Genomic DNA, 24845 nt, shown 5'->3' on the forward strand with positions numbered 1-24845 from the left:
GGTGAGATTTATATTATAGACAAGCCTGGGTGCCCGATGTTGCCCGAGTGTTTGGAGGTGTGTGTTGAGCAAAAAAAAAAGAATGTAATAGGCAGGCTCGAACCCGTGCTGCGGAGGAGGAAAATAACGTGATGTCTTTGATGTTGCGCTCATCGCCAAACTGGAAGAGGCGAAGGCTAATTTGGAAATTGAATGAAATTGACTTTTAATTACAAAGTTTAAAATGACAAAATGTGAAACCATTAATAGTTTTTTTTTCATACGTTTTGTCCCCTTTTTCAAGTTTTTCAATACTGAAGAATGAGTAAAAAATAAAAATTAAAAATTATATATTTTACTTTTTCTTGGATTTTTCTTGGATTTAATTATTAATGATGATATTTTCTGGGCAAAAATGTTTTATTTAAATCTTCAAGGTTAACTAACGCATTTATGCAAAGTTTCATTATCATTTTTTATACAAGTAAAATAAATTTCTATCATATTTTATGTTTTTATTCACATATGTTTATTTATTATTAGTTTAAAATAGTAATTATTAATTATTTTATCACTAGTACAAGCAAAATTTTCCACGCATGCGTATTAAAAAAATGACACGAGATCGTAGCTCAAAAACTTGACCTGATTAAACAAAACCAATGTAATTGTTTAGATTCAGCGCATCAGATTTGTCCTAAAAAAAAACGCAGACAGCAGATTTGGTGTCGACCAATCAGAGACAGAAAAAATCACGTGGCTTGTAATTATTTAGTGCATTTTTTAAATGGAAACTGCTCGAGACAAGGCATGAAGCCACTTAATATAAGGAGCTAACAAGAAATAAACATTATTATAACAAAAACAGCAAATGTCTATTGATCTTAGTCCTGAAAAGACCATGGTGAAAAGTAGGAGCGAAATAGTTAATAGGAAGAGAATTCCACGATCTTGTGGTTCTGGGAAAAGAAGCTACTGGAATAGAAAATTGTATGACAATGAGGTATCAAAACATCAAATTGATGGAGACCACTAGTTCAATGAGTCAAACGAGCTGGAACAAAGGAAGCAGGAATAAATCAGACAATTCTGAAGAACACATGCCATAATAGTATTTATAAAAAGACTTAGACAAGCAACAGCACGTCTATGAGAGAGGTTGCAGTAAAGATGAAAGTGTAAGGCCAATCAAATTACAGATACGTATCTACAAATTATCAATTACATGCGTTATGATTATTTAAAAGCCTTAGTAATGTGTTGCATTGTGAATGTATATATCTTAAATCTCTCTGTTTATATGTGTGTCTTCGTCTGTTTATATGCGTGCCTGTGATTGTTTCTGTACGTATGACTGGGTTTGCATGTGTATATAAGCATGTATGCATGATTGGTACTGCATGTAAATTTGATGCTTGTCTGAGTTTAGCTGAAGATCGCACGCGAAGAGACGCAACCAGAACTTATGTTAAAAGTAATTTAACCCATATCTCTTCGGATTGTAAGGTTGGTCATAGATAGCAGTAAAGCTAATTAATCAAACTTTGATTCTGACTGGTCAGTTTTCATTGGTCATTATTGTGCTATGTTATTTGCAATATGACAACGTATTTCTTTACAATGATTCTTTTCTAGACTAATGGTGATATGGAAACATTTTTCAATCATCATTTGAAAGGTTTTAAAATATTCGCTTACGTCATTTTATAGCACGACAAAGACCCTAAGGAGTGTTCGCCAATATAAGAGTCCGGTTTTAAGCGGTTCCGATCACGGTATTCTGGTCACCCAGAACAACCCTCACAATATGATAGCTTGGCATTGATCGTCTACATGGGGAGAGGGTTTTATGAGGGATTCTTGTTATGCTATTTCCACAAGAAAGGTCCGCAAGTCCAGGGAGATAGGTGCAGCCATACGCCACCTTGTGATGTTTTGATCCGCGGGCTACACCCTACTCCCGGCGCTGAGGTAGGCACTCCTCTTCCGATAGATGTCTCTTGAAAAATAACTTAAGTTGACCGTCCGATCGGGTAGCAATGTTCAACAACCTCACAGAAGCAATAGGTAAAAATTGCAGTCGTTTTTTTTTTTTGTTCTCTTTTTTATAAAAATTATATTAACAGTAAACTACATAACTACATACAGCTGGACAAAGATCAGTATAGAGGTAGTTGAAATCAAATCAATTCAGAGTTCATAGTTCAACATGTGTCGATCATCTGTGACCGATAACAATAAGAGAGACAGTCGCCTATAGTTCCGAAATACACTTTTCCGTAACAAACACGAATTAGTCAGCATTTAGTTTGAGAATCTGTCAGCCACTACGATCTTATGCTTTCTTCCTTTCTAGTTCTAGTTCTTGTCGGCTTGGCAGTAGCCGACTGGTCACAGTGGGAGTGACGTTGAGCAGTGGTGGAATTAGCGAGCGTTTAAATTTCATTGAGGGCCAGTTCAGAATCAGGAAGTTAGGAAAACAAATCCGCGTTCTTAACCAGTAGTCCTTGAGAGTCGCCGCTAGGAGCTCATTCAGACTCTCTTCTGTGGATACTCGTCGTTTAACTCCGAAATCTGTTCAAAATCGCTCGTGCATAGGCTTATATAATGGACTGACAGGTTGGAGTCTGGGACTCTCAGGTCCATTTAGCCAATCGGTGATCGTCGCATTACATCGCCTTCTTTTCTGATTGCTCCAGTACCAATCTTACATAATCACTCCTCGATAGGTTCTTTCCCATTGAGGTGTTTCTCACGCCGACGGTTCTTGGGCGTATCACCTTAGGCTCACGTACTTCCTTCGGCATAATACAAACAATTCTTTCAAATTACATGGTTTTGTTAGAAAAACAATATTAGTATCAAAATATTATTATCAATCTCAAATCTGCTCAGCTGAAGCTATTTTTCTTTGTTTTGGTTTGCGTAATTGAACAAACAAATAGAATCAGTAAGGCAATCGGAAATTGTCCGGGATAGATCAAATAAACAAAAGCTCTAATTCAGGTCTATAATAATGTAAAATTCGACCACCATAAGTGGTTGAGTAACAATTTATAAACAAATAAAATTTACTGGTGATTTTAGTTAACGGATAAATATTTCTATTTGCTCAAACTACATAAAAGCCAACTGTTTTATTACAATTTATAAAAACTATTTAAATTCGTGTTTTTCTTTCACGTTTCTGAATTTTTATATGAGGATTGGTTATTCGTATTATTTGAATGCTTGCATCTTGAATGCATCTTTCGGAAAATCAGGGAAGGCATTAGTTGACTATAATCGTGACTGTTTAAAGACAGATTTAGAAATCTTAAATATTAATTATTGTTATGAAAAGAAATGTTATTTTTTAATGTTAGGTTAGCGTTGGAAAACTGAATGCAAGTTTATTGAAAATATCGAATAAATACGTTTCTGAATTTTTGAGATGAGAATTGGTTATTCGTATTAGTTGGATTCATCATACTACTGTTCTCATCTTGAGTGTGATTTTCACAACGTTTCGGTCGATGTAACCTCTGACCTATTTCAGTTGTATCATGTCAAATATTTCTGTCGAACTCGGGAATCTGCACGGAAGTCCGAACGGTAGGATCCGTGGTGCATTGGTTGCAGTACTTTGAAAAATTCAGATTTAAAGTGATATTTTCTTAAAGGGAGAAGTTTTCAATTCTCAGTGTGGGCGACGCTTAAAGTACAATTTCGAATTACACAGGACGTCTATCCAGTCATGGCTGACGGAACAAGAGCATGCTACTTCTGTGAAGTAAATACAAATGAAAACAGTAGGCCGAAGAATCCAAATAATATGATGTTTGTCTGTAATGAGAAAAATGGCACTATTTGTTCATAGTTTCACATTGCAAGAACCTTTTATATATTAAACAGATATGAGATTCATGTTCGAATTCTGTGATTTTTCTTTGTAGTTTACTCCTTTTTATTAATCCGATGGGCTAAATTAATCGTTTAAGGGTATAACCTACAATTATTGATGTAAAAGTATGAGAATAGAGTGTCAATATAAAAATAGCAAAATTCACTATATATATATATATATATATATATATATATATATATATATATATATATATATATATAAACTCAAATGTAGAAGTGGTAAAAAAAAACAGGATAAAAAGTGGCCAATACTTTGGTAGAGCTGCATATGTTTTTCTTTTATTTTTTAAAACCTCCTGTATTAACTTAGTCGATTACAATTGTTTCGACAAACAATCCTGTTTGCGTCTTCAGATGGTTAAAGTTAAATGAGAAGAAAATGGGGTACAACTTCTTAATATTAACGTACGGGAATCAAATATATAAAATAAACCCGATTTACCATTATTACCCTGCCTATTTTAATCTATAAATAAGAAAAACTACAATCATTAACCTTTACCCATCATTAATTACTCCTACCCCAATCCTTAACATTTACCTTACATAGCGTCCTATACACCTCCTTCTCTTACTACCCATACTATATTGCTGTACCTTTAAATTATTATAAACATCCCCATTCTTTCTTTAGTCTTTTTATTTGTATGCCTCTAAAGTCACTAAATTCTTGGACCCCCCCCACCATCCGCACGAAATACTTACCTATGAAATCCACTTTTTAATTTCTAATTCATTTAAATAGCAAACTTTTACTTATTTAACACCAAAACTGCCCTAATTGTTGGCCCTCGAGATTTCTTGCTATTCTTAATCTTTGATTAAACTTCGGAATTATCGGAAACACAAAATATATATAATAGACGCCCCTCCATAAAATTAATGGACTATCTCCTGACCACTTCCTCTGGTAACGTCACTTCCGGTAACGAGTACCGGTGCCCGGAAATCAGAGATTGGCACGCGGCAAAGGGGGTCGTGTGCAAAACGCCCAACAGTTAAGGAATGGTATTGCTCAACCCGCCTTGCCTGTAATATATATGAATACATGTTTGTTTCTAAAAGTCCTGTGTTCCTTTTGTTTTATTACCATTTAACACCATAACAATAATTAATACAACTAACGGAAATCATCCAACATAGCTAGGACGTTTGTGTGAACTGCATAGGACGTATGTTGAAATTAGATCAGCTAGACATTTATCAAAATTGCGGCCAACAATTTCCCCCGACGACCTATCGCCCAGTGGTAATACCCCCCTCCCACACACACACACACCGACCAGAATGTGCTCTGCTGAAGAGCCTGGCTTACTCCAATTACATAGCCCCACACCTGTCTCCTTCCAATCCAACCTATTCGATCCATGTCGCAAGTATGTTCTTCTTTTATCTCTTTTCTTTCTTTCCATCTCTCCTTTCTCACATTTTTATCTTTTTATATAATTGGCTTTTCCTCTCTCTCTCTTAAAGTTTCTCTTGTTTTCTTGATGCCCGCACGTTGACCTCTAGAGGTCGCACCCCATTCTCTTCTCATGTATCTTTAACCATCTGAAGACGCAAACAGGATTGTTTGCCGAAACAATTGTAATAGAATAAATTAATACCTGAGGTTTTAATATATATATACTAGCAAAAGTACCCGTCGTTGACTGGGTTCAAAAACAGCCTACAGGAAATGAGCTCTGATTTATGAAAGTATGATAGGTTATGAAAAGGAAGGTCTGTAAAGAGATAGCTTCGAATTTGGGGGTATCAAAACCAAAGTAAAATATGATGAAAGTAAAAATAAAATAGATAAACCCCATAATTTATTATACCATACCTGTTCACACTGAAACACTTATCACAATATTCTGTGGATCTATATTAAAAAACCTTGTTAAACTTTGTGACATATTTCCATTCTATGAAGATCAGGGGCGAACGGACACCCCATAATTTTATTATACCATATTTCTTCAAACTGAAATATAATTATCAAAGTATACTTACGCAGATAGATATGAAAAGTCTTTATTAAAGTGTGTGCCTATTTCCATTCTATGGGGATCAGGCGCGAAGGCAGACCCCCACAATTTTATTATACCATCCCTATTTAGGTTAAAACATGCTTATCAAAGTATTCTTATGTACATCTATATCAAAAACACTTGTAAACGTTTTTGTTTTTGTTTTTTTAATTTTTTATTTCCATACTTTGTGGACCAGGCGCGAACGCAAACCCCACAATTTTAATGAACCATCGTTCTGCCAGATCAAACATACCCATTCCTGTGTATCAGTACGTCTTCTATCATTATATGTAATCAGTTTTTAAAATAGTCAACCATATAGGAGCCTATTCATGACCAGACATACACACATACACAAACAGACATTCAGCTTTATATTATAGAATATATATATATATATATATATATATATATATATATATATATATATATCGATACTTATTGAAGATATTCCAATATAAACCCTGTCTAATAACACATAAAGTACATTTGCATGAAATTTTTAAAAAATCTGCCAACCTGTTTTGGAATCCATAGGGAACGAACTCAAAAACAAGCCGTTTCTTTTTCTATAATAGATTATTGCAGCTAAATCACTTTCTTAGAAAATATGATTCTATTTTTATGCGATTATGTGTGAACATTCTGAAAAACTCAGTAGGAAAACCCCCTTTCTAATCAATTATCTTATAATTAAGATAGGCGGATCAGTTCCACATAATAAATTTAACATAAAATGAGCCAAATTTCCGAGCTATTCTAGCATTTTATGTCAGTTAACAAAAGTTATAAACTCCCAACAATCAATCCGGCAGCAACTAGGTCATTGTCTTGATTAGCAAAGCTAGAACACTAGCGACAAGGAAGTCGAAATTTACATAACTACAACGTTGACAAAAAAGATTCACGGCTTACGTTGTCACAAAGCTGGTACAAAAAATATTCGAGAACTACACTTTACCACACTAACGTTGATGATTTATTTGACTATTACTCAATCCTATGTTATAACTACTTGAAGCAAGAATTAGAAGTCTACATTCAACAATGCGAGTTTATGCGAATTTATTCAATCGAACAATATTTCTTTCGAATGTATGTCGCACAATTTTTTATGACAATTAATTACGATTGATTAAAAACTTGAAAATAATTACGATTGATTCAAAACTTGAAATTAATTCAGATTGATTCAAAACTTGAAAATAATTAAAATTGATTCAAAACTTGAAAATAATTCAAATTGATTCAAAACTTGAAAATAATTCAGATTGATTCAAAACTCAAAAATAATTCAGATTGATTCAAAACTTGAAAATAATTCAGATTGATTCAAAACTCAAAAATAATTCAGATTGATTCAAAGGTCGAAAATAATTCTGATTGATTCAAACTCGAAAATAATTCAGATTGATTCAAAAGTCGAAAATAATTCAGATTGCTTCAAAAGTCGAAAATAATTCAGACTGATTCAAAACTCAAAAATAATTCAGATTACTTCAAAGGTCGAAAATAATTCACATTGATTCAAAAGTCGAAAATAATTCACATTGATTCAAAACTCAAAAATAATTCAGATTGCTTCAAAAGTCGAAAATAATTCAGATTGATTCAAAACTCGAACTGAAAAGGACACAGATCGGCTTTATTTATTTTTTTTTTTTGTGTGTGTGGGGGGTTGTTTTGGGTTTTTTATTGGGGGGGGTCTGAATGATGGCGATCGTCTGGTACCGCTAGGTATAAATCTATTATCTTCGGCTTTAATGCTAGACTGTTCATGTTGGGTGTCATATTCAAATATCATGCTGAACAGTTAATCTTCTGTTCTCTCTCCACTGGAATCTTCCAACCACTCTATTGTATCAGTTAAGATAAAAATGAAATATAATAGGTCCTCAGACGCACCTCTCCATCGTACAGTATATCGATATTTCATGACTGACTGGGATAGCTTCCGCACATTTATATCAGATCTACGTCTGCATTCTATGTTTTAAAATGATGTGTCTTCTATAGTATCAGACCTGGCGGGATGGTTAATTTAGGTATAGACCGTTTCATACCCTCGAAAAAGTTTCATCAAAACCCTAATAGTCAGCTGTGGTATTCACCAGAATGTGCTGCTGCCATTGCACACAGAAATCACTTTTTCCATTGCTTCCAACGTAATAGATGTACTAAGACTAAAGCCGCCTTCAGGTCCGTCAGCAACCACTGTAAAAAGGTAATAAAAAATGCGACAGAGTTGTATGTTCAGTCCGTCAAGTCTAAAGTAGCTGATCAGCGGGTAGGGTCCCATCAGTTTTGGCAAATAGTAAACAGAATCCTGAACAGAAGTGTGGGCTCTATCCAAACTATCATCAATGGACCTGAGGTAAACTCGTCAGCATAAGACAAAGCCAAACTCTTTGCCAAGATCTTTGCTGCTAATTCTACCCTTTATGACCAAGACCGCCAATCCCCAGTATTTTCTTGTGTATCTGAAAACACGCTATGCGACATATAAATATCTGTACGTGATTTTGCCAAGCTAATCAAAAACCTTGATTCCAGTAAAGCAACTGGCCCTGACGGCATTCTAATTATAGTGCTCAAAAAGCTTCAATCAGAACTAGCGCTCATACTTATTTAAGGAGAAATGCTTTCCAACACCTTGGAAAATCTCATCAGTACGCCATGTATTTAAGAATTCAGATGATAGGTCATCTCCCTCTCAGTATAGACTAATAAGTCTCCTGTGCATCATAAGAAAGTTGCTGGAATCTGTGTTAAATAGAGAAGTAGTCAACCATCTAAGCAAAAGCAACCTTCTTAGTGACGTGCAATATGGTTTTCGTTCTCCTAGATCTACAGCGGATTTGCTTACAGTTATATCTCACAGGATTAGCGAATCTCTCGATGGAGGCTTCCTCTCTAAGACAATTGCTCTTGACGTATCAAAGGCCTTTGATAAGGTATTGCATAAAGGTCTACTTCACAAGATCTGCGTCTACGATATAGATGGAAATGTCTTCTCAATTATTAAATCATTTCTCTCTGATAGGTTCATAAGAGTAGTGGTTTATGAGCAGAAACTAGAAGCTCACAGTATTAATGCTGGAAACCCTCAGGGGTCCATCCTGGACCCAACTCTCTTTCTGACCTACATTAATGATCTTCCAACTTGCATCCTTACATCATTCATAGACATTTATGCTGACGACACTACAATTTATGGTAGCACATCAAAGACCGTAATCTTGAGCATGTGGTACAATGGGGAAAGAGGTGACTGGTTACTTTTAATGTATCTTAAACCAGGCTTCTATCTCTACACCATCTACGCTCTGATGCCAATCTGGTATCGGTTGAAATGAATGGCTCTCGTCTTGGAGAGGTTTCATGTTTTAACAAGCTTTTGGGCTTGACCTTTACTCCTGACCTGAAACTGAACACGTATATCAAATCTATTGTCAAGGTCGCTGGAAAAATGGTGGGATCCTTCTACCGCTCCAATAGATATCTCACTCCTAATGCAATTCTATACCTATATAAAAGACAGGTACAGCCAACAATGGAGTACTGTTGCTACATCTGAGCAGAAACTGTAAGAAGCAGCTTATCCTGCTTTGAGGGAGTTCAAAATAGACTTCGTAGCTTAGTGGGGGATGCCCTTTTCTCTTCTCTGCAACCTGTTTCCCGCAGAAGAGACGTTGCGAGCCTGTCCCTGCTTTATTGTTACTTTCATGGCAAGTGCTCATCTGAACTTCAATCTATGGTCCTCCCTCGCCAGACTTTCACGAAAAACACTCGTTTAGCCCAAACCACTATCAATAATTTACCACACTCTTTATCTGTCCCTAAACCTAAAAGTAGATTCAATGAACAAAGCTCATTTCTTAGAACTGCACGCCTGTGAAACTCTCTTCCGATTGCCTGCTTTCCAGCTGACTACAATCTGTCTTCAAATCCAACGTAAACAAGTTCTTGATGAACCGTCTCGCTAAGTAATCCAATATACAAAATTCCGGTTACTTATGTTTACTACGCTATAATCACATTGACTAATGTATACCCATTAACCCCTTATCCTCGAGTGGCCTCTGGCCCTTGATAAGTGGTGATTCCTGTGTAAAAAAAAAATAAAAAATAAAAAATAACCAAATAACCAAATAACGACGCCCTTGTAATGGAAATTAAAAATGATCTTTTTTTCTCAGTGAGTAGTAGTAGTTGTAGTTGTAGTAGAAAAACGGGTAAGGTTTAGAGATTATAAAAGTAATTCATACGATAAGGATCGAGTGTATATATATATATATATATATATATATATATATATATATATATATATATAAACACCACATGTATATGGTCTCCACCCCACACAGATGACATTTTTTATCTCTGTGATAAGAAACAAGGCAATGTCATTGTACAAGGCTAAATCATTTCTCATATCGAACGAAATGTCGGGTAAGTACACATTGATTTCCTTGCAATTAACCCTACGTTATATCCCTGTTTATATACAATTAGGTTTGTCTGTATGTTGATATGTGCGTATGTACACCATTCCCTCCTTAACTCATTAACTAATTAATCACAGCCATTATGCGTAAGGATAAGTAGTGTTAGGTATATTTAGTTTAATTTAGTTAAAACTAAATTAAACTAAATATACCTAACACTATTTATCCTTACGCATAATGGCTGTGATTAAAAACACGCTATGCGACATACAAATACTCGAGGATAAGGGGTTAATGGGTATACATTAGTCAATGTGATTATAGCGTAGTAAACATAAGTAACCGGAATTTTGTATATTGGATTACTTAGCGAGACGGTTCATCAGGAACTTGTTTACGTTGGATTTGAAGACAGATTGTAGTCAGCTGGAAAGCAGGCAATCGGAAGAGAGTTTCACAGGCGTGCAGTTCTAAGAAATGAGCTTTGTTCATGGAATCGAAGTCAGCAAAGTCAGGAGAAACACATGGATTCTTCATGAAAATTTAGAGAATTTCGTGTTTTGTAAAATTTTTACAAAAAGTATAATATATTAAAATCTCCCTAAATTGCAGTTTCATATATATATATGTGTGTGTGTGTGTGTGTGTGTGTGTGTGTGTGTGTGTGTGTGTGTGTGTGTGACAGTAGATGTATGCATGTGTGCGTCTTTGTTTAACCGCTAAACTCTTAAACTATTAGTCACATAACACTGAAATTAACATAAAATAGTAGTCATACACCAAGGATGGTTTATAATGAGTAAAATCTTTGTTTGGATGAATGAATAACGCATACAGAAATATGTCTGCAAGTTGAAATCCAAAACGTTCATTTCAACTTGTAAACATATTTAGATTCGTTTTACGCATGCGCAAGTTCAATCATACTAGAACTGGATTAATTTTACATCTTTCTCATCTATCTATAGGGTTAGCTCAAACAATAGGGAACGCAGCTGGAGCGCTAAATGTGTTGGTTAAGATTCTACCTGTTAGTTATTAAATCAAACTTTTTTTAACTTATCAAATCAGTACTGCATATGTATCATATTCAATTAGGAATTGGCTCTGTAATAATGAATAGAAAATCTGCGTAAATTAGAATATATTTAAGTGTATTTTATGACAGGCAAGGCCAGGCACCTCCCTGATATATATATATATATATATATATATATATATATATATATATATATATATAGTAAGTTATAAAATGTATATGGCGATTAAGCTACACTGAATATTCCGCGTTTCATCCACTCTGGGATTCTTCAGGCTTATGCGCGCATAGCTTATTAAAAAATTATTGATCAGATCATGAATATTCCGCGTTTCATCCAATTTAGGATTCTTTAGGCTTATGCGCGCATAAGCCTGAAGAATCCTAGAGTGGATGAAACCCGGAATATTCAGTGTAGCTTAATCGCCATATACATTTTATAATTTACTAACTAGCTCTACCTACGTATTGAGCACTTTTGAAGTAAATACTTAACGTTTACGCATAAATCTATACTTTCGTATATTAATTTTATGTGAGTAAATTAAGTAGTTATATATATATATATATATATATATATATATATATATATATATATATATATAATTTGGAGGAAATTAGACCTAGAGTCTAAAGAGCAGAGTTTATTTTAATGTACTAGTAAATGTATTAATACTATTAAAAGAAAACAGTGCTCATTGTAATGTAGATATATAATAAGCTCGATAGGTATAGATATCCTAGAGCTATTGTAATAATGAGTAAAATGATTTATAATTTTTTAATTGAAAATCAGTTTCAAAAGGAAAAACAAACAAAATTAATACTTTGTACGATTGTTTTGGAAACAATATTTTATTGAAACGGTCGTAAAAACTATTGGCTTTTGTTTGTTTTGTTTTTTTCCTTTTGAAACTGATTTTCAATTCAAAAATTATGAATCATTTTGCACAATATTATATATATATATATAAATATATATATATATATATATATATATATAAAAGTGAACGTGTCTGTCTGTCTGTGTGTCTGTCTGTCTGTCTGTCTGTGTACATTTCCCTACGCAATAACTCTGTCAATTTTTAGTCTATAGACTCGAAATTTCAAATACCGGGTACTGAGATTTGGGAAAATCGATGTGACGGGTGTCAGCCAGAAATTTGGCTGTTAAGGGGTCAAATTTCAACGATTTGACCTTTAAAAACTCTACCAAACTCCTCCGACAATTTTGGGTCTAGACACTTGAAATTTTAGATATAGGTTCCTTGAACCTGGATCTAACTTAATAAAGTGATTTGAGCCCGAAACTATAAATTCTAAGGGGTTATAATAGGGGTCAAAGTTTTAAAAAATTAACCATTTTGGGGGGGGGGTTGCTTTTTTGCACAGCATACACCTCCAAACACCCGAGCAACGCCGGGCACCCCTGCTAGTATATATATATAATAAACATATTCATATAATATTCATATATATATGAATCATTTTCACAATATTATATATATATATATATATATATATATATATATATATATATATATATATACATATATAGGGTGACCCAAAAAAAACAGAGGACAATGAATTGTTTTTCTGAGCCAAAGACTCTAGTGTTTTGATGTGATATTTTGAATATAATAAACTAGTTATGACCAAAGTTTCATTTCATTGGGACAAAACACTAAGAAACGGGGTCTAATTAGAGTTGGGGCCCGTTTTGGGGGGGTCACCCTGTATATATGTGTGTGTATATATATATATATATATATATATATATATATATATATATATATATATATAAAGAAAATATATATAAAAAGAAAATGAAAACAACAGCAATCCCTCCTGAAGATAATGGGATGCACCGATAGAAAGCGCCCGAGAAGAATATGGCGAAAAACAACCTTTGGGCGCCATTCTGTATAAGTTACCTACTGAAATTAAAAAGACCGCCCGGCAAATTGAAAAATTATCCATTAAGATCGGAAAAAAGAATAACTCCGTCGTGTTCAACCAGATGTGTCTGAATGATAACCTACTGCCAAAATATACACACGCACGCACATATATATATATATATATATATATATATATATATATATATATATATATATATATATATATATATATATATATACTTTGTCTCTGTGTGTTAGTTCATTCCCTTTGGACTCCGAAACGGTTGGTCGATCTTTTTTGATTTCATACAAATGTTCTTCGTGTGTATGGGAGTGTTCTTAGATAAGTTTTGGAGCAGTATGCATCTGATACCTATCGAAAATCGATAATCGAAAAATTCTGATTAAAGAAGCCTGATTTTGATCAACACATCACAATGTATTTGAGAAGCTTTATAACTTCGCAAGCAAAATACTCGACGTATGCAGTCAACAGAAGGCTCTTTGATAAAACAGTTCGAAATGAATATTTCTGTTTAGAGCACTATTGAACCATGATACTTGACTTTTGCATTTTAAACTTTAATTCAAGACATTATATATAAAAATAATTTTATAAAATCAACAGTAAGTTCTGTATGTATTGTGGACTAAGTTATTGCAGAAAAGCGTAGGAAGTTTCCTACCAGGGGCACCGCAGTATGTCCTCGACTAGAGCAGACAATCAATCGATTTGTGTGAAAAATGGCCATTTTATCGATTTTGATGACATCGATAATTTTGGAAGTGTGAAAAATTCGTTTGCATACATAAGAGAGGATAGTTAGATATGGAGAGGAAAGTAAAATTATATAGAAGGAACTTTATGTGTGTGTGTGTGTGTGTGTGTGTGTGTGTGTGTGTGTGTGAATTTATTATTATGGACTCTAAAACGGCTAGGCCTATTTGTTTTAAATTCACACAAAGGTATTTGATGTGTCTGGCAGTGTTCTTGCGTAAGTATTGTCTCGGAATGCGTCCGATAAGTATCGAACATCGATAATCAGAAAAAATGCGATTAAAGAACGAAGTCCGATTTTAGACAGAGTTAACACTTTATACAACCTTACATTACAACTACATTTGATAAGTTTTGTACACGCAAAAAGTTCTAGCGTACAAAACCAACAGTAGGTTATTTTATATAGTTAGTTTTTTATATGACAGGGGCGCGTTCGAGATAAATATTTCTGTTTAGAACACAATTGAACCACGATACTTGACTTTTGCATTGTAAATTTTAATTAAAGTAATTATGTAAAAATGATTTTATAATATCAACAGTAGATTCTCTACAGTGCAATGTAGACTACAATGTGACTAAGTCACATTGCGGAGGCATTTGAAGCTTCTTCCCGATACACTGGAGGGGTGGTATTTTACTAGAGCAGGCAATGAATCGATTTGATTACAAAAATGGCGATTTCACCGATTTTGATGATCATAAAAGTATGGAGGGGTGGAAAATTTGTTGATCCTCATTCAATCTTGGACAACATCGTGTCTCCCTGCTAGTATTTCTAAACGTAATGTGACACATTGAGCGATATATTGCTTTTTAGCCGTTAGCTTATTATTTGTTACGTAGAACATGTTGTGCTGATCTCTTTTTTTTTAATCATTACATATGTTTTAAATTCGTTTAATAAAATCATATTTTACTTTAGGTTTTCTTACTCTATATGAAACCATGGAAATAGATTTTGCAAAAACGGATTCAATAAAATCCTACAATATTAATTTTTATCATTGTTAGATAACGTGTTCTGTTAATGTGATCAATATGAATTATGTTATGTATAAAACGAATATAACAAAAGTATTTTAATGTACTGCTTAAAACGAATAGTTAAAATTAAATTTTAATATGAAATAATGTATTATCTTTTGGAACGGGGCGAAGAGATACCGCATTACAGCCGCTATGATTGTTTTAATGTTACAGAAAAATTCAACGTTGCTATAATATATCACATTTACAATAAAATAATCTGTTTTGAAATTTTTATCAATATTTATTCTTATGTAGTTTTACACAAGATTATTGCAATCAACAGTTGTGATCTTTACTGAAGCATTTATCTCTCTCCTTCTCTCTCTCTCTCTCTCTCTCTCTCTCTCTCTCTTTGTCTATCTCTATATATGAAAGATATTTTATCTGTGTATATATATGAGAGAGAGAGTTCCCAATGGGCTCCGAAACGACTTACTGTTTTTTTGTTGTTTTTTTTTTTTCGGACACATGTTCTTCATGTCTCTGGGAGTGTTTTTAGATAAGTTTTGCATCAGAATGCCTCCGATAAGTCTCGAAAATTGATAATCGAAAAAATCTGATTAAAGAGAAAACAGTCTGATGCTGATCAAAACACCAGAAGTGCATTTGAGAAGCTTTATTGTGTGAACCAACCACCTGGGGTGGTCGAAATTTACATCAATAATTGTTAAAATAGAGCTGAGATACAGCTTTTATTATGTGAACAATCCCAGATAATTTCGAGTGCCCTGCTGATTCCATTTGTTTGGTTAGTGACTCAAACCAAACTAAGGAAAAATGACTTTAGCTAAAGGGATTTGGGAATTGGTGATAATATTTAATAATAATATTATTTTGTGAAGGAACCTATTAAATTGAGTATGGTAGTATTCACGAGTAATTTGTCTGAACTGGGGAATCAGTTTGATCCTCGGGTCAACCACGCGGTTTTCTCTACGTAAGAAACTTTTGATGAAAAATTACTTAATTAATATTCACGAAGGGTTTTACCAAATTGGCCAATCAGGGTGAATTCAATTTTGTTAATGCGAAAGTTGATTGGCTGAGAGGGGCCTCGGACCTCGCCAACCATTCTTCGTTACTTCACTATAAGGAGGTAAGTGGGAGCGAATTTTGGCAGTTGTTGTTAAGGAATTGTGTCTGAACTAGCACCCCCAACTTAAGCTACACCCCACTCTTACTGATTGAGAGAGAAAATAAAGAGAAAAGGAGATAATAGTGTGTCGCAGTTTTTTTTTCTTTTCTGAGCGAACTATTCACGTGGTTGTAAATATCTGTGAAGAAAAAAAAATGCACATACTTTTTTTCATTTAATTCCACTGTATATAGCAAAATATTGTAGTCAGGAGTTTAATTAATAATTAATCCTTATAAAACAAGAACTGACGACTGGGGTTTTATTTTTATTCATTGTCTACGGAATTCGTGACTTAACTACCAAATGAAAACCATCCACGAGTTGGTTTCTTTCAGGAGACAGAAAGCAGCGAAGGGCACATACTCTAATGCTCGATGCAGACTGCGGCCACCGCAATCCTATCTCCCCACAGACTTCGAGTTGTTTCCTTTGTTTTCCTTTTCATACTTTTTATATATGTTTTATTTTGTTCTGGTAGTGAACTTTCTTGGGTGTTCCGAAAATCGGAATCCACCTAGAACTACTCTTACGTACCGGTGAACATTTTGGAGTCTTCGACATGTTACATTTAGTGTTTTACTGGCCAGAACGTGATCCTTGGAAATTCCATAACCATGTTACATTTGATTGCCATAAAACCAGGATGCACCCTGTATTGACACAAGACACAACATCGGACGAACTTTGGTTACAGTTGATGACCATCACCGACATGCAGGATTTCGCCTATTGCATTACTGCTAGACGATCACGAACTTGGTGACTGTCACGCAGAATTTCAACCCTGTTGCATCTATTCCAGTACACCAGTATAGTCCTATTATAGTCATATTATATCAGTCACGCAAGATTTTAACCTCTGGAGATTGTGTCAACCCACAGTGGACAGGTGAGTTAATTTTCTCTTTTGACTTGAGCTATTTTTACCTTGTTATCGGTGTTGACGTTTTGGGGGTTGAATTAAGAGAAAGAGTGAATAATTAATTGAAAAGAGAAGCCACCGAGTGACAGATGTCATATTTTAAAATGAAAAATAGTTGACGTTTTTTTTTTGTTTTGTTTTGTTTTGGAAAAAATATATAATTATTGATTGAGAGGAATCATATTTAAGGGTGAAGAATAGTTAACGCTTTGTTAAACTATCGATGACACAAGCCATATTTTAAAGTGAAGAATATTTTATTAGCATCAACCGTGTTTTAAAGAAAGAAAATTTGCTGTTGTAATTTTTGAGCTCGAGTCATGTTTTGAAAAATAGGAGGCTGAATTTGACGTTTACTGTCTTTTGCTAATTAGTAATCGAATAAATTGAGAACGAGTGTTCAGGTGGGAGCAGATATTGTCGAGAGTCTGATGGATGGTTGTAGGCGGTCAGTGAGAGAGAGAGACAGATTGTTTTGGGAGCGTATGAGGCTGCGGATGGACAGGTATCACGGTTTATCGAGCGGAAACTTAAGAAGAACTCTCGATTGTCCTGGGAGAAGGTGCGATCATCACTAGTAAAAGAGTTCCCTAGTGATAGGACAGATTTAGACGCGATCAGGGCGCTGTTCAAACACTAGTATCAGGTTGGAGAAGAGATAGCCGAACTGGCGGCAAGAATTTCGATTTTCACAGTGATGTCCTTTCCTGATTTTGGAAAAGCGTTGGTGGATGGAAACATTAGGGAAGGGGTCTTTAAGCGCAGTCTGCTGAAATTGCAGGAGGCCCTAGATTTTGATTTAGCCCCGGAGAGTGTTGTAGAAAAACGCCAACGTGCTAAACAGTCCCGATCTAGAATGGTCAATAAAATCCCGCTGCGCACTATGTCGAATCCAGACGAAAACTGGGAGAAAAAGTCTTGAAACCTGGGATCGATCTGTCCGAAATGTGGTCAGTTCAGCCATGAATCTAAGTGGTGTTCTTATGCCTCAGATTGCGGACTGAGGATTAAAAAGTGAGATCACATGATGCCCCCACGATCCTCCAAATGGCAAGGCTCAGATAACCGAGTAGAATACTGTTGTATGTGGTTGATGTTAATGTTTGCTTAATATTAACTTGTAAACATTAAACTGATTACTTTATGGAAATATATATGTATTGTTGTGTGTATTTGATGTTAATTTGTGTTCGACATTAACTTGTAATTTAAAATGATTATTTGATTTCGAAAAAATGTCTGTGTTTTGATGTTATTTTGTTCTTAACGATAATTTGAAAGTCTTTAAAGTAGAGTGAGAAAATAATTAAATAAAAATAAAATGCTAAGAATATGTTCTAGGTGCGTTCTAATGCTGTTTTGTTCTTAACGATGAATTGAAAGCATTTAAGCTGACAAATGGAAGGTAATTAGGCTCGATAATTGATGTAATAATGAGTTATTCTTTGAAAATTAAATTGAAAAAATATTGGAAAGAATTTGGAGATATTTACACTGAGAAATAGAAATAATTTTGAACTTGAAAATAAATAGTTGTGAAAAGAGAAAGTGCATAAGGGTGTGGAGAAGCAAATAATGTAAACCAATCGGTAGAGAAAAAGAAACCGCCGGTACTGACGTTGTGCTGATTTTTTATAATGCATCCAGATAAGGATGTGGCGTTCTCAGTTTCTAGATATTTTTGTAATCGAGCACTCTGCTAGAATTGGAGTTAATAACGTAGATGTGTTTTGAAACCGACGGGACTAGTGGTAAGTAAATTTTAGATGACAGATGAACAGAGTGTCGCTGAGGTAATTTAAAAATATAAAAAGTGGAAAGACAGCTAACTAAAAACAGAAAAAAGTTCATCAATTAACTGGTCAGTCAGGAAAACAAAACCGACGGTACTTATGGTAATTGAGTTTTATATTACAGATAAATCTAGTATCAGAAAGAAAAGAGATTTTTATGATTTTGCGCTGAAACTATAACAATGCCATCGGTTAATGTGTATGGTTTAGAATAGAAGGAAAGGTAAAAAGAAAGAGAAGATAGCCAAAAATAGAAAGAAGAAGAAAAGAGAGGAGATGACAGCGCCGTGAGGGGCCATGAGAAAACAGCTTTAATGTGGGTTGGGTTCTCATTTGACCCCGGCTATCAAATGGAGGCAATTTGTAAGTCTAATTATTGTTACGGATTCGCAACGGGGTAACCCAACGTTGCCCGGATTGCAACAATTTGGGGGGGGGGTTCTTTGTTTGTGTGTTTTTAGTTTTGTTTGTTTGTTTGTTTGTTTGTTTGTTTGTTTGTTTGTTTGTTGTTGTTGTTGTTGTTGTTGTTGTTGTTGTTGTTGTTGTTTTTTGGGGGGGGGGCGAATTCTGCTATGTTTTGAACTCTCGCTCCTGAATTTTATAAATTTTTAGAGAAGGGTTATTTACAGAATAATGATTAAACGGTTTCTTGAAGTTGAATTTTTTTTTTTAAGGAAAATTATTTGATATGTTTTGAACAGATCTACAAATTAGCACGAAGGCATACGACCGGAATGGTGGTTGACGGTTGGAGGTTTTGGGTTGAACTGTTTGCATTCAGCGACCTGGTATGTGTGGTCGATTTAGGGCCCTGTTCGGCCGTACCGCTGGTGATGGTGTGGGGGGGGGGTTGGCCTTGGGTGTTTTAATATCTGAAGTGACTCTAGCTTGTGTGTGTTCGATAAGCAATTAAGGGAATTAGGATAAATGGAATTTATAAGAGACAAGTAGAGTGTCACAAAACTGGTTTAGAGATAAATATGTGAATGTGGAATTGTGCCTTAACTGTTTCATGCATGGTTAAGATTACTGCAGTCACCAGAATATATTTACTTTGTTTGTCCTTGGAAGAAAGTTTATTGATAAATGATCTTATCAGACTGAAACGATTGTTGCCAAATTACAGATCTCTAGTAGAAAAGAAAACAAAGCTCTTGAAGTTACTTTAGAGTCTTTAAACTGACATTCCTGATTTTTCGGAAATTGAACTGCGAGAGTTCAAAGAGGACATCAGTATATTTGACTTTGGAACCCTGTGAGAGATTGATCGACAGTTGAGATGAAAGAATCGATGTTCGATGAAGTTAGGCAGCAGTTGAATAGCACGTATGAGGGGCTATCGATATTGGATATTGCGAGGCATGAGGTTACGAAAAATTGTTAAAAATACGAATATCACGGGAAGAAGTTCCAAACATCTCCGGTAAGATAGAGATGGAAGTATCCAGAGCAGAAGTATTTTCGTATATTACCGTAACAAGATGATCTCGTTCATTTGACTTCTTATAAAGGTAAGGGTGAATGACTGCCAAGGTCCGAGGTCCCCTTCAGCAATCAACTTTTACATTAGCAAATGCTCTATTGAGATTGATCAAATCTTTCTGCTTGTTGACTTCTTTTTCGTGAGCTGAGTGTCCTTGTAGTGTGGCAAAGGGGAAGAATTATGTTTTACGTGTTGTATCTTTGCAAAGAATGTGGCAGTCAGTTTTTCACCTTCTCTTTGTTTGTTGGAATATGAAGTCACCGAACAGATAAGAATGAGAGCAAGCAATAAAATTGTGTTATTATTTGCATGATTATCTCAGGTGAAATGGATCTGTTGTGTAAAGGAAAGAACACATAATGTACATTACATTATGTGTTCTTGTACTTTACATTATGTAAAGAATTATCTCATGTGAAATTATGTAAAGGATTATCTCATTATGTTCAGTGTACTTTACATTATGTAAACGATTATCTCAGGTGAAATGTATCTATTATGTAAAGGAAAGTAAAGAAATGCATCTATTATGTTGTGGCCAGACATGTGTGTTCCCGACAAACCGCCGACCCCCCAACATCGTGTGTGCCGTGGTATTTTTCGTTCATTGTGTTTCTTATGGCCTGATCGTCATTTTTCTCACTGGCGACTGTTACTGAGAACACACGTGGGTCCATTATAATAAATATTAGAACAAAGTAAACATGAAAAACACGACGCCAATGTTTCACATATATTTGACGGTTGAACTTGGGAGTGTGTGTCTTCTCCCCGTTCTATCAATGTTACGTTCGTGTGTCAGTCGCAATCTGGCTTTATCTCTGTTTCGCAGTCAACTCTAAAAACTGTCCAACCAGTGTCGTTATCAGCTTCCATCCGCCGCGAACGGCATCTAGTCAACTAACTATCTTCTGTGCGTCGGTATCTGAAGTTGCTTTCACCCCCGGCCACCCGGAAGCTGCCCTTCCCTTGTAATGTTCCGTAGGCTTCTATTGTCATTGTCAAATCTAAAAGGCTCGATCTAAAAATGCCTACAGATTCATTGTTTGCTACTTCTTATTTCATTGTACATTTGTATGACACTCTCGGCACTTAGTGGCTCATGGGTCACTTTCATAGTATCACAATGTAAAAGTAATGTATCTATTCTGCAAAAAAAAAGAAACAGAAAAATTGTCATATAATCATATTTTATATATGTAATAAATTGTCATATAATCCTATTTTATATATGTAATAAATTGTCATATAATCATATTTTATATATGTAATAAATTGTCATATAATCATATTTTATATATGTAATAAATTGTCATATAATCATATTTTATATATGTAATAAACTGTGGATAAAGTGATTGTAGACTGCCTCCACTACTCCTTTCATCGGTAGAATTTCTTCAGGAAACGTACATATTTACACTTTTCCTTATCCACCACTACACAAGCCCCAGATAAAATATTCTGCCGTTATTTAAAAAAAAATTCACAATTTACAAAGGAGTCACCACTTATCAAGGTCCAGAAACTACTCGAAGATAAGGGTTACTGAGTGTACAGTGGTCAAAGGGAATATGTCGTAGCAATCGTTAGTGGTGGAAATTTGGTAAATTGGATTATTTAGGGCGATGGTTCATCTCAATCGTACAGTATATCGATACTCTATGGCTGATTCGAATAGCTTTTGTACATTTATATCATATCTCTACATTCCATGTTAGAAAAGAACGTGTTTTCCATAATAGTCTCACGAAATAGTAGTCTGACGGAATGGTTAATTGTAGGTATAGACCGCTTAATCCCCTCCGAAAAGTTCCAGCAAAAACCTTACAACCAGCTATGGTTGCCTCCGGAATGTGCTGCTGCCATTGTGCACAAAAATCACTATTTCTATTGCTTCCAACCAGTGGCGTAGCAAGTGGGGGACGGTTCGCCCCGGGTGGCACATGCCAGAGGGCGTATTTTGAGAGGATAAAAAATAAATAAATAAAAATAAATGAAAGCTAATAAAATATCTAAAATTTTATACCGAAAAGTTTTTTAAAAATCGGAACTTTTGGAGGTATCGGAAAAATGTGTCTCTATTTTATGAGTGACACACTTCAGAGGCGACATTTTGAGAGGTTAAAAATAGAATATAGAAAAATAAATAAAAATAAATGAAAGCTAACAAAATATCTTAAATTTTATACCAAAAAGAACTTTTGGGGGTATTGTAATCGGAAAATGTACGAACGGCACATACCAGGGGGCGGCATTTTGTGAGGATAGAAAATAGAAAAATAAATAAAAATTAAAGCTAACAAAAAATTTGAAATTTTATACCGAAAAGGTTGTAAAAAATCGAAACTTTTGGAGGTATCGGAATCGGAGAATGTGTCACTAATTTACGATTCCAAAACCGATTGTTTTATTTTTTTATTTAATTTTTCATTATTGGTACTAAAGATAAATATTTATTGTCTTTAAAAAAGTAAAATGATAGTAACATCAAAATACGATGTAAATTTATTTTATTTGTAAAACAAAGTTTTAAAATGTTGCGTAAATTCTCTAGGTAACCTTTCAAAGAAAGCAATTGATTTATTTGTTCCAAAATATGGTAAAAAATTAAGCAAAACATTTTGTCAAGAAAAATACTTTCAAACATCACTGATAATTAAATGATACAACGGAAAATTAGCAACAGAAAATTACGTAATTTTTGAATTGTAAAAACATTAAGCAAGTACGGAATAAAAATATTTTATGATCGTCAAATCAGGGAAATATAATTTTATATGGGAATTAAGCGCCATACCTCAAATACTATTTAAGTGGTTTTCTATTCGATTGACTGGGGTTTGAAACTGAGTTGAGACGGGAAATAGACAGGTTGACTGAGGAAATTTCTGTCAAGTGTCAAACAATCACAGAGTAATTGATTTTTTTCAAACCATTAACAAAATTTTATAATCATTGATGTATTTATGATTAAACCGATATTTATTATGATGAATTAATTCTGGTAATAGGATCTTAATTTTTTACGTTTTTATTAATATAATAATTGTAAAAGATCATGCAAGAAAAATCTCCTTAGAACGCGTACTTAGAAAAATCGACTTACTTGCTTTCAAACAAGAGTAAATATTTAAAAATATGTATATTTCTGTGAGAGACATTTGAATTCTAGATAAAACTATATCGTCTTTAAGAATGATCTTAAACTCTATCTTCAATTCACATTAATTTCGTAGATGCCTAATTTTAATACTTTGCCAAAATTCGTTCCCCGGTGTCTAATTTTCCTAATTAAATTAAATTAAAATTAAAATATAAAAAGTGATTTTAATGTTTTTGATTCATTTGGGATTTTATCTGTTTTTACTTTAATTAGCTGGTGGGTTTTGCCTGGTGCCGTTTTGTCTGATCCCCTATGTATATATATATATATATATATATATATATATATATATATATATATATATATATATATATATATATGTATATATATATATATGTATATATATATATATATATATATATATATATATATATAGTGCAAAGCTTTGTTGAAAATTCAAAGACTCACGTTTTCTTTTTTATAACCTTCGTTTCTTTACTGGATTTTTCCATTACAGCTGTTTCATTAATGAGTGGCAATTTTACGATTTATGTTTCCATAAAAATATCCTGTCCCCACCAACTTCTTCAGATGTTTATCCATTGGATTTTTACAACAAATGGTATATTTTTAACATGCTGGACATCGTATTTGCGTAAAAAGATTTCCACAGCCATGCTTCCTCATTTCCTCCATATTTTGGTGTTATGTAAAGATAGTTTTCCGTTTTAACCCGTACTTCCGTATTTTTTTTTTATTTATTTATTATTTATTTTTGTTTTAATTTTCCCTGTTTTCCCTATTTGTTTTTTTTTCCAATTATCATGTGTGTATGTATGTGTGTGTGTGTGTGTGTGTAATGTGTATACATATGTGTATACATGTATATATATATATATATATATATATATATATATATATATATGTGTATATACTAGTGATGGGACGATTCTATTTTTTTTGCGATTCCGATTACATTACCAATTCCGTCTTAAATTCCCGATCCGGTACGATTCCCGAATCCGATTTTGATTCCTTTTAAATTTCTAAATATTTAATTAGTGATTTGTTTTTGTCTTTTTTTTTTCGAATTACTCTTAAACCTTCTCATGTCTGCTATATTTTCGCAAACAAAAATGCACTTAGTGTGTGTGTGGGAGGGACATATATTAAATATACGGTTGGGGTTCTAAATATTTTTCTCGAATCTTTTCCTTTTAATTGATTGAAAATAATGAAACAACTAAAGATGTATTTCTCTTTTAAAACAAAGCCGATTTACATTTGTCATTAGTTAGCAAA

General features: G+C 34.0%; 1 protein-coding gene across 1 annotated transcript in view; it reads left to right on the plus strand.

Moving 5' to 3' along the window:
• The first annotated feature begins 10275 nt into the window (after positions 1-10275).
• LOC145256115 (UDP-glucuronosyltransferase 1A7-like) overlaps positions 10276-24845 on the plus strand; it is a 35742-nt gene continuing 21172 nt past the window's right edge. The window contains exon 1 of the mRNA XM_080114701.1: positions 10276-10352. The gene's annotated coding sequence lies outside the window, so the exon portion shown is untranslated. The remainder of the gene's footprint in view (positions 10353-24845) is intronic.

The sequence above is a fragment of the Euprymna scolopes genome, chromosome 32 (assembly GCF_053919585.1).
Source record: "Euprymna scolopes isolate OS-2025 chromosome 32, ASM5391958v1, whole genome shotgun sequence".
Lineage (NCBI taxonomy): Eukaryota > Metazoa > Mollusca > Cephalopoda > Sepiida > Sepiolidae > Euprymna > Euprymna scolopes.